The sequence below is a fragment of the Leuciscus leuciscus genome, assembly GCF_965113295.1.
Source record: "Leuciscus leuciscus genome assembly, chromosome: 18".
In the NCBI taxonomy this organism is placed as follows: Eukaryota; Metazoa; Chordata; class Actinopteri; order Cypriniformes; family Leuciscidae; genus Leuciscus; species Leuciscus leuciscus.
Genome location: NC_138742.1, coordinates 4,815,101 through 4,824,116, shown reverse-complemented (window position 1 = coordinate 4,824,116; position 9,016 = coordinate 4,815,101). Strand labels below are relative to the sequence as shown.

Sequence of the window (9,016 nt, the reverse complement as noted above, 5' to 3'; positions counted from 1 at the left end):
ATCTTTACTTTACATAAAGAACCAGCAAGTCATGCAGATCATTGGGTATTCATAATTTATTCAATATAAATAATTAATGCATGGAGATTTGAAGATTGGAGAAGTACGAGCAACAACAAAGTATAAGGAAATATTCAAATGTAAATTATTTTACGATTTCAATTAACCATTAAAAGTTAAAATTTGATACAATTTTAATATTTTAAACAAATATTGTAATTATCTTAAATGACCAATTGTACCTAAAATCAAGGACATTGAGTTTAGAATCATTTATAATATTTATCTTGCTGCTGAATTTTTCGGAAAAGCTTCCGTTTTGATGTAGATTTTTGTGGATTCTGTTCTTTTCTCTTTCCTTCTCCTTTTTCTCTCTCTCTCCTCAATGATTTTTTGTTGTTGTTTCAAAACCCACTTAAACAATGAAGTCGTCTATCTCACTTTCCCTCAGTATTTCACGTTAGTTCGCTGCTTTTAAGTAATCATCCGTCATATCTGTGTTCGTGATTTTGAATTTGTCATTCCCAGACTTCTGACATACAGTAAGTCTATAGACATAAAAATAATGATGCATCAGACGTTTTTTTTCTTCCAATCAGCAATATTGGTGCCTCAAATGTTATTTCTAATAAATAATTAACAAAACTATTCATAGATATTATCCTGTAAATGTTCAGTATCTTCAAATTATGTCTTACAAAAACTACATTTATTTTTGATTGCAGTTTTTCATTTCTTTAAAATAGACATGACAAAAAATTAAACACAACTCTTGATCTAGAACCTCATGACATTTTAATTTTTGTTTTTATAACCCATATTTTTCTGAAAAACAAAATCACATTATTAATCTTTAAAATATTTTGGTTTTAAAGTTTTAAAGTCATAAGACAAAAATAACTTAAACCCTCATACAATAACTTTTGTAATATTGATCTCACAATATAGCTACTTTGAAACCTTTTCAAACAGGAGATCACAAATAAAAAAACTCATCGCTATAAAAAACAATAAACATTTTAAAGCTTTTTAAATTCATGTAACTGCCCTAATATTATAACACTTTTTATCCCGGTAGACTATTTATTTTAGTGTTTTATTTATTTATTTATTTATTTATTTATTATTATTTTACATTTATGTTCATTGTATATTTTAGTTGTTGTTGTTATTCTCTGTTTTACACACACCATCTGTGATCAGTGCATTATAGGTGGCGATAGTGAAAATAAAAGTGGAAGAAAAGAGCGATACAAGCTTTTCTTATTTAACAATGTATATAGGCTACAAACAACATGCCAACAATAATTCATCATTACTTTAATTATAAAAGTTTGATCAGGTGCAAAAGTAAATTACGAGGGGAAAAAAAGACAAATAAGAAGGATAAAATTAAGATAAAATGCTAGGGTTTATTTATTTTAAAATCATAATCCTCTATTATAGCAAAATGTTCTTGTTTTAGTTTTGTTTTGTTTGTATTGGAAAGAAACTTGCTGTGAAATAACCAAATACAAGTGTTTTCCACTAATGTGGGCGTGGCCTAAATGCACTATGTCTCTTTAGTGGTGCAGAGCCAAATGAGCAGAGCTCCTATTGGCTGCAGCGGGCCAGTCAGCCAATTAGTCGAGTGAAGCTCTTACCCAGCAAACACAGAACGTTCCCCTAACGTTCCCGTTTGGTTCCCATTTGGTTATTTTTTTGGGAACCAAACAAGAACGTTCTGGGAACGTTCCCTGTAGGTTATTTTTAGGATCTATGTTTATAACATTAAGGGAACGTTCCCAGAACGTTCCCTGTAGGTTATTTTTAGGTTTAAATTTATAACCTAAAGAGAACGTTCTGGGAACATTCCCTGTAGGTTATTTTTAGGATCTATTTTTATAACTTTAAGGGAACGTTCCCAGAACGTTCTCTTTAGGTTATAAATTTAAACCTAAAAATAACCTACAGGGAACGTTCTGGGAACATTCCCTGTAGGTTATTTTTAGGATCTATTTTTATAACTTTAAGGGAACGTTCCCAGAACGTTCCCTGTAGGTTATTTTTAGGTTTAATTTTATAACCTAAAGAGAACGTTCTGGGAACGTTCCCTGTAGGTTATTTTTAGGTTCTATCTGCATAACTTTAAGAGAACGTTCCCAGAACGTTCCCTGTAGGTTATTTTTTAGGTTTAATTTTATAACCTAAAGAGAACGTTCTGGGAACGTTCCCTGCAGGTTATTTTTAAGTTCTATTTTTATAACTTTTTATAACCTCCAAATCCGAGACCATGGTCCTCAGTCGGAAAAGGGTGGTTTGCCCACTTCAGGTTGGTTCAGTTCCTGCCTCAAGTGTAGGAGTTTAAGTATCTTGGGGTCTTGTTCGCGAGTGAGGGAAAGATGGAACGGGAGATTGACAGACGGATCGGTGCAGCTTCTGCAGTAATACGGCCGATGTACCGGTCTGTCGTGGTGACGTCCAACCAAGTTTTATAACTTTAAGGGAACGTTCCCAGAACGTTCCCTGTAGGTTATTTTTAGGTTTAATTTAATTTTAATTTTAATTTAATTTAATTTCTTAAACCAATTGAATGGTTTGCAATGTTTTGTGCTTTAACACCATTTATCAAATGCTTAATTAAATGACCATTATCAGGCAGTAGATAATGCCTAAGTAATCAATAACTTTGCTCATTGGTAGGCAGTCTTTTTTAGTTAATTATTTTTAGGTTTTATTTGTATAACCTAAAGAGAACGTTCTGGGAACGTTCTCTGCAGGTTATTATTTTAATATCACTTAACAGGCAGATTACCAACTGACAACGTCGTCAGTACGGTCCCCTAAGATTATAAGATAACCAACAACGTTCAGATCTATTCGCAATAACTTTTTATTAATGATATTTTAAATTATGTTATACATTTTAATTCTATATGTTTATTTAAATGCTGCGTGACTTTGAAGTGTTTTAATGCGCATGCGCGGAATCAAACACTGGAGCGCGCACGTGAGCTGCGCAAGGGCAGATGGAAACCAGAAACGTCATCAACAACTGACAAACAACAAAACTCCCGTCTGTCGCTGTTGGTTTCACTGCTTTCAGGTAAGTTTAGTCAACAAAATCTCACAAATAATACACACAAACGTCCCTGACACATTTCTTACGTGTAATTGACACGCTTCTGTTGAATATTAACTTTAAAGAAATGGTTTTGTGTCTTTGAAAAAGTCCGTTAGCATCTAAGCTAACCGGTTTCAGAAGAGAACGTTAGGCCTAAGTTACGTTAAGTTAAGGTCTTATTTATGAAAGTTTGGGTTTTTAAACACATATTTAGTGTAGATAAGTTTTTTTTATAGTTTTGCTGGTAATTTGTCAATGGGTGATTGGAAGTAAGCTAATTTATTTAACCTAAAAGAATGCACTGTATTGTTAACTTAATCAGTGACGTCACTTACCAATATTGCTAAAATGTGATTTCAGAATAGCGAGAGAGAAAAAAAATCCTCTACAACAAGGGGTGAGTTATTGTTTAATCATGATAATAATTCCATATGCATTTATTTCACAATATATTATCTTAAGATTTTTATATATTTATCTTTTCTGCATTTCACCTCTGTTCTAGCTTGGTTCCTTTTATTAAACCAATCCCATGTAATATTGTTGGCTCTGTGACAAATAGCTTAATGTTCCTAGATCATCATGCTGTGATGGCCTGCTGCACCCCCTGTCCAAGACAATCTCCATGGCTATGAACTAGGGCTGCTCGATTATGGAAAAAATCATAATCACGATTATTTTGGTCAATATTGAAATCACGATTATGTAACACGATTATTTCACATGACTGGGAACGTGTTGCATTTATTAAAAAGACACGGTAACACTTTACAATAATGTTAATTAGTTATCATTAGTTAATGTATTAACTAACATGAACTAACAATGAGAAAAACATTTGTTACAGTATTTATTCATCTTTTTCAATGCTAGTTAATAAAAATACAGCTGTTCATTGTTTGTTCATGTTAGTTTACAGTGCATTAACTAATGTTAACTAATACAACCTTTCATTTTAATAACGTATTAGTAAATGGTGAAATTAATATTAACTAAGATGCTGTAGAATTATTGTTCATTATTAGTTAATCTTAACAAAGGTAAGTTAGTTATAATGCTAATTAATGAACCTTATTGTAAAGTGTCACCAAACACACCTTTCAACAATTCTTAAAAAATCGAAATTTGAACATTGATTGTACTTTTTGAACTATTAAAATAAATAATGTAACAGATAATAGGCTCCTTCAATGAGTATTTTAATAATTCCCGCAGATCTACCACTTATAATGCGGGAAATTCCCCCACAAACATTGATTCACTTTAGCAGATTGTATGAGTATCTTAAATGAATCCACAAAGATTATAAAATCAAATCAATAATTTAAAAACTTTCTCCAAGACGCAATTGTGTTCAGCGCGTGAGTGTTCAGCGGTGCTGCGTCTCTCTCTCTCTCTCTCTCTCTCTCTCTCTCTCTCTCTCTCTCTGTCTCTCAAAATGGGTTGGACAAGGCAAGCGTCGAAACTACACTCTCGCGTTTATGAGTCGGGACATGATGGAATTGTCACTTGTACAATCGGGCCAGCATTGCATCGTAACTAAAGTTTATCATTTTCACTTCTTTTTAAGTCTTATCAGTTTAAACATTCAAGCTGAGAGAGTTTACGGCATAGGGAAGGGCGGATGTGCGCGTGTCATTCAGAACACAAGACAAAATAAGAGCGTTCTTTCAAAACAGAAAATGGCAAAATAATCGTTTTTACTCGATTATACTATTTTGGTGATTGTTGGGAGCAAAAATCGAAATTGAAATCGAAATTCAATTAATTGCACAGCCCTACTATGAACCATATGACTAGTAAGCAAAACCACCTCAAACATACAGTGCACTACTGTTCAAAGGTTTGGGGTCTGTAAGATTTATGCTTTTGAAATAAGTCTCACATTTTTAAATCATTAACCCCAGGGTTTTTCAGTGAGATTGTCCTTGAGAAGCCTGTAGGCTAAATAATCAGCTAAATAATAGGTGACTAATACAGTATTATAATGGTCATAGTTATAATAATAATTCATTTAACTATTATGATAACATGATATCCTGATCATTAGTATATTTTATTTTATTTCTTTAGGTCTGTTTTGAATTATGTTGGCCAATGAGACTGACACCATACTGTCCAACTCAAAGGTATTTATGTATTTGTATGTTTTTTTTTATTGATCAATACTGAAATTCTTTGTACTTTTAAATGCTGAATGTGGTTCAGGGGGTCGACAACTTTAGGCAGTTATTTTTCACAGATATCTTGGGCAGCTGTGGCTCATACTCTTAGCCTTTAAAAATGTTTGAATTGATATCCCCAATGCAATATCAGGGGGTAAATATATCATTAGAGTTCTTAAAGTTATGGCTTTGCTCTTGTTACCAGATGAGATATAATCCCTATTGTTTGGCCCTGTGATTCTTCAGGACAAGACCTTGATGCCATCCATAGTCAGTAGATGAAGAAGGTGAGTTTAGCCCATCTTGTCAAAATGCCTATTCATGGCGAGTTTCCTCGTAAACAGTCTTGTGTGTTTTAAACAGAAAGAAAACAGATGCGTGTCATTTATATTAGGTCTGCGCATTCGTCTTAAAGGGACAGTAGCCTAACGTACCCGCAGCTGTTTGTGTCGCCAGTGGTGATCAAACATCAAAAGAGAAAATGACTTGTAGCTTTAGCAAAGATACATTTAATTAATTTATAGTTATTTTATTTTTACAGTGAAGACTTATTTTACATTTTGATAATTCAATTTCTGTACCTGATGTTTTCAGATTTAACTGAAAAACATAATGCACTGCTTATTTCAACTGTATTTTTCTTCTATTGTATTTATCTATGCTTGTTATCTATTGTAATTTTCTATGCAGGTTCACTCCTCTACAAAATCCCCCCAATAGGGGTTATGCGGAGCGCCCAGCGGTCGAACCGGAAAGAGGTTTAAGCATTTCTGCTTTTCACTTCCGTACACATCTGCAGCGGTAGGTGATCTCGGTTTACTGTTAATTTTCGCTTATTACACAAAAATTCTTATTTCTGTTTTAATTAAAATGTCACGAATGCTAAAATATCAGAAAAGGGAACATCCGAACAGCAGTTTTTGTTGTGTGCCGATCTGCTCTATGTCGGGGAAAATGAGTAGTACAGAAGTACAAATGGGTTCTGTACTCATCAAGTGACATCAACATTCGCGTCAGCAGTGGCATTCGCCATCAGGCAAATGTTATTTAAATAAACTCCTGATGTACTTACAAACTTTCCAATGCCTGGTTTAATGAGTACAGAACCTATTTGTACTACTGTAGAAGTTTGGTACCATTCTGGGCATTATTAGTGGGGTAATTTACCAGATACAAACCTGGAGCCGCGCATGCACTAAACCATACGGCTGATATCTCTAAATAAACTCTACATTTTTCAATATTGTGCAGCCCTAATATTGAGCATATCTTAAAGTGAACTTGGAATGATAATTTGTGATACCAGATGAGATGTATGTATGATAGATTTTGAACTGTAATATATATATTTTTTTTTTCAGGTTTTCTGGGATCCCAGCGGAAGGCATCAAGGCATCAGATGTTGGCCTGGACAGATGTTCCTGTAAACTACACCGACCTTTGCTTTTGCATGGATGGCTGATTATTACCATGTTCTGTGAGGGCATCATTATAGCAAAACTGAGCACCTGTGACAGTGGAATTTGTAGGTGTAAAGTCACAGAGATAAAAAAAAATTGATAGTAGTTTCAAACTTTTTTTCTCTTTCTCTCTCATAAACAACACAGCAGTTACAGGTTTTCAAATTCTTCATTGGAGGTGAGACTTATACGTTATATGTAGAGCGAATTCGCAGGTCAGAGTTCACTGGACTTGAATATTATTTTCTCTGTTTTTTATTTGACTTCAGAGTCGAAAGTGGGCTTAAAGGGTACATAGGCTTAATGGTATCCTTACCCCTATATAAAACATTCCTTTTTTGATTTGTAGTCTGAAATAATAAATAGTGCAATATAAATAAATGCAATGTAGTGTTTTCAAATATATACATTTTTCTATACACATTGATGCTGAAATATCTGAATAAATACACGATACCAGCAGTGCTCGTGCTCTCATATCTCCTACAGCTTGTGACACACAATCCCACCTCACTCTTTTCATTTGCTCCGGATGAATATTAATGCCATTACAGGGCTTGAATTTTGGCATGGGATTGTGTGTACATGTAACGCGTTGTCTTTTTATTTTCTTGTTAAATTTGCAGATGGTTTTGGGAGTTTAAATGTTTTGAGCGGAGTGAAGATTGGCACATTCATGTATATTGTATATAAATGAAGACTTTTTCAATTTTGTTCTAAGTTATAGGCTACAGTTTGCAAAAAGATAGTTTTAATTAAAATGTTTGTGCAGTTTTATTTATTGAAATATTTTCATGTTTGAAATATTAAATGTAAATTACTGTTCCTGAATACATTTTGCTAACGCTGTTTTTGATGACTTATTTTAGGTTGATAATTAAACAATGAATCAACAAAAACATGGATTGTGTGCTGATTTATTTATTTAATACAAACTGATTGATTTACTTATTAATGATAGTTTCTGTAAATTCAATTTATTGTAATAATATATTCATAGGATTTTTAAGTGTTTGAACAATAAACAATGTAGAATATGTTGTTTGTAGACCTATAATTTGTGTACAGGCATATCAGGATGTGTAGACGTTAGGAGAACCTTCCGGGAACGTTCCGAGAACCTTCCGGGAACGTTCCGAGAACCTTCCGGGAACGTTCCGAGAACCTTCCGGGAACGTTCCCCTAACCTATAGGGAACGTTCTATTAACGTAAAGAAAACTTTCCTGGCTAACCAATAGGGAACGTTCTTGGGAACGTTCCGGGAACGTTCTTGGGAACGTTCCGGGAACGTTCTGGGAACCAAAAACTAACGTTCCCAGAACGTAAAATTGTTAGCTGGGTATCTGGAAGATGCTGCAAGAGGTCCTCGCAGCCTGTAGCACGATGACGTAGCTGGATCAGATCCGACACGTACTGGACGCGCATGCGGGGTGGTGTGTTTTGGTCTGTGCAAAAAAAAAAAAAAAAAACTGAATTTAAGTTAAATATAAATGATCACTTGAGTGACAACTGCGTGATCTGACTGCTGTGTCAGTTTGTATATTAAACTTAATTTATTTTTATTTTTATGTATGAACATCATGGCATGATGTACGTAGGCCCATAGATATCATATATAAACGCTAGATCATGTCTCGTGCGCGCTGCTGGCCAATGGAGGTCGACGTCCGCACGTGGCAGCCATCTTGCCACAGTGTGCTCGCTCACTCGTTTAATGGTGCATGTACTTTTAAATAACCATAACTTGCTCAATTTTCTACCGATTTTCAAACGGTTTGGTTTGTTATAAACGTCAGAGATGTAGTTATGGCACTGCATACATACACTGCATACATATGAATAATTATAACATACATGTTCAAGCATTCGGAATTATAGCCACGTTAATAACGTTTGTAAGAAACCAAACCGTTTGTAAATCCGTCAAGATTTCAGCGAGATAAGAGGATTTGTGTGCGTGCTGATCACTCACCTTAATTCACAGCTTCACTGTGACAAGATGGCCGAATGGTGATGCCGGAAGTGACTGCGCCATAAGACATCTAGCGTTTATATATGATATCTATGCGTAGGCCGCCTACATAAAACTCCGTCGACTCCGTCGCTATAGAAACAAAGACGCTAAAATGCCATCATGCAATGAGCTTCTCTACTTATTGTGAAATTGATTTCTTTATATTTGCTATTAGTATTATCCATACTGCAAAATCCTTATGTTTTTATTCAACTATGTGGACCTAATGAAAAATACGGGACAAATCCCGCCCCTTATTGATTTGATACGGGA

General features: G+C 34.4%; 3 long non-coding RNA genes across 5 annotated transcripts in view; 2 read left to right on the top strand and 1 right to left on the bottom strand.

Moving 5' to 3' along the window:
* Nucleotides 1-2,422: 2,422 nt before the first annotated feature.
* On the top strand, nt 2,423-4,534 carry LOC309481011. The gene is made up of 3 exons (XR_014199833.1): nt 2,423-3,085; nt 3,464-3,500; nt 3,680-4,534. It is a non-coding gene; the product is annotated as an uncharacterized lncRNA (long non-coding RNA).
* A 350-nt stretch (nt 4,535-4,884) lies between these two features.
* LOC309481006 overlaps nt 4,885-9,016 on the top strand; it is a 96,150-nt gene continuing 92,018 nt past the window's right edge. Inside the window, exons 1-5 of one of the 3 annotated variants that reach the window (XR_014199821.1) lie at nt 4,885-4,902; nt 5,177-5,232; nt 5,474-5,555; nt 5,959-6,069; nt 6,630-7,026. This is a non-coding gene — a long non-coding RNA (uncharacterized lncRNA). Of the gene's footprint in view, nt 4,903-5,051; nt 5,071-5,176; nt 5,233-5,473; nt 5,556-5,958; nt 6,070-6,629; nt 7,632-9,016 lie in introns of those variants that run through there. The other 2 variants (XR_014199822.1, XR_014199823.1) reach the window with 2 other exon arrangements.
* On the bottom strand, nt 7,324-7,999 carry LOC309481022. Its single transcript, XR_014199849.1, has 2 exons — nt 7,905-7,999; nt 7,324-7,871 (listed from the first exon to the last, which is right to left on the bottom strand). It is a non-coding gene; the product is annotated as an uncharacterized lncRNA (long non-coding RNA).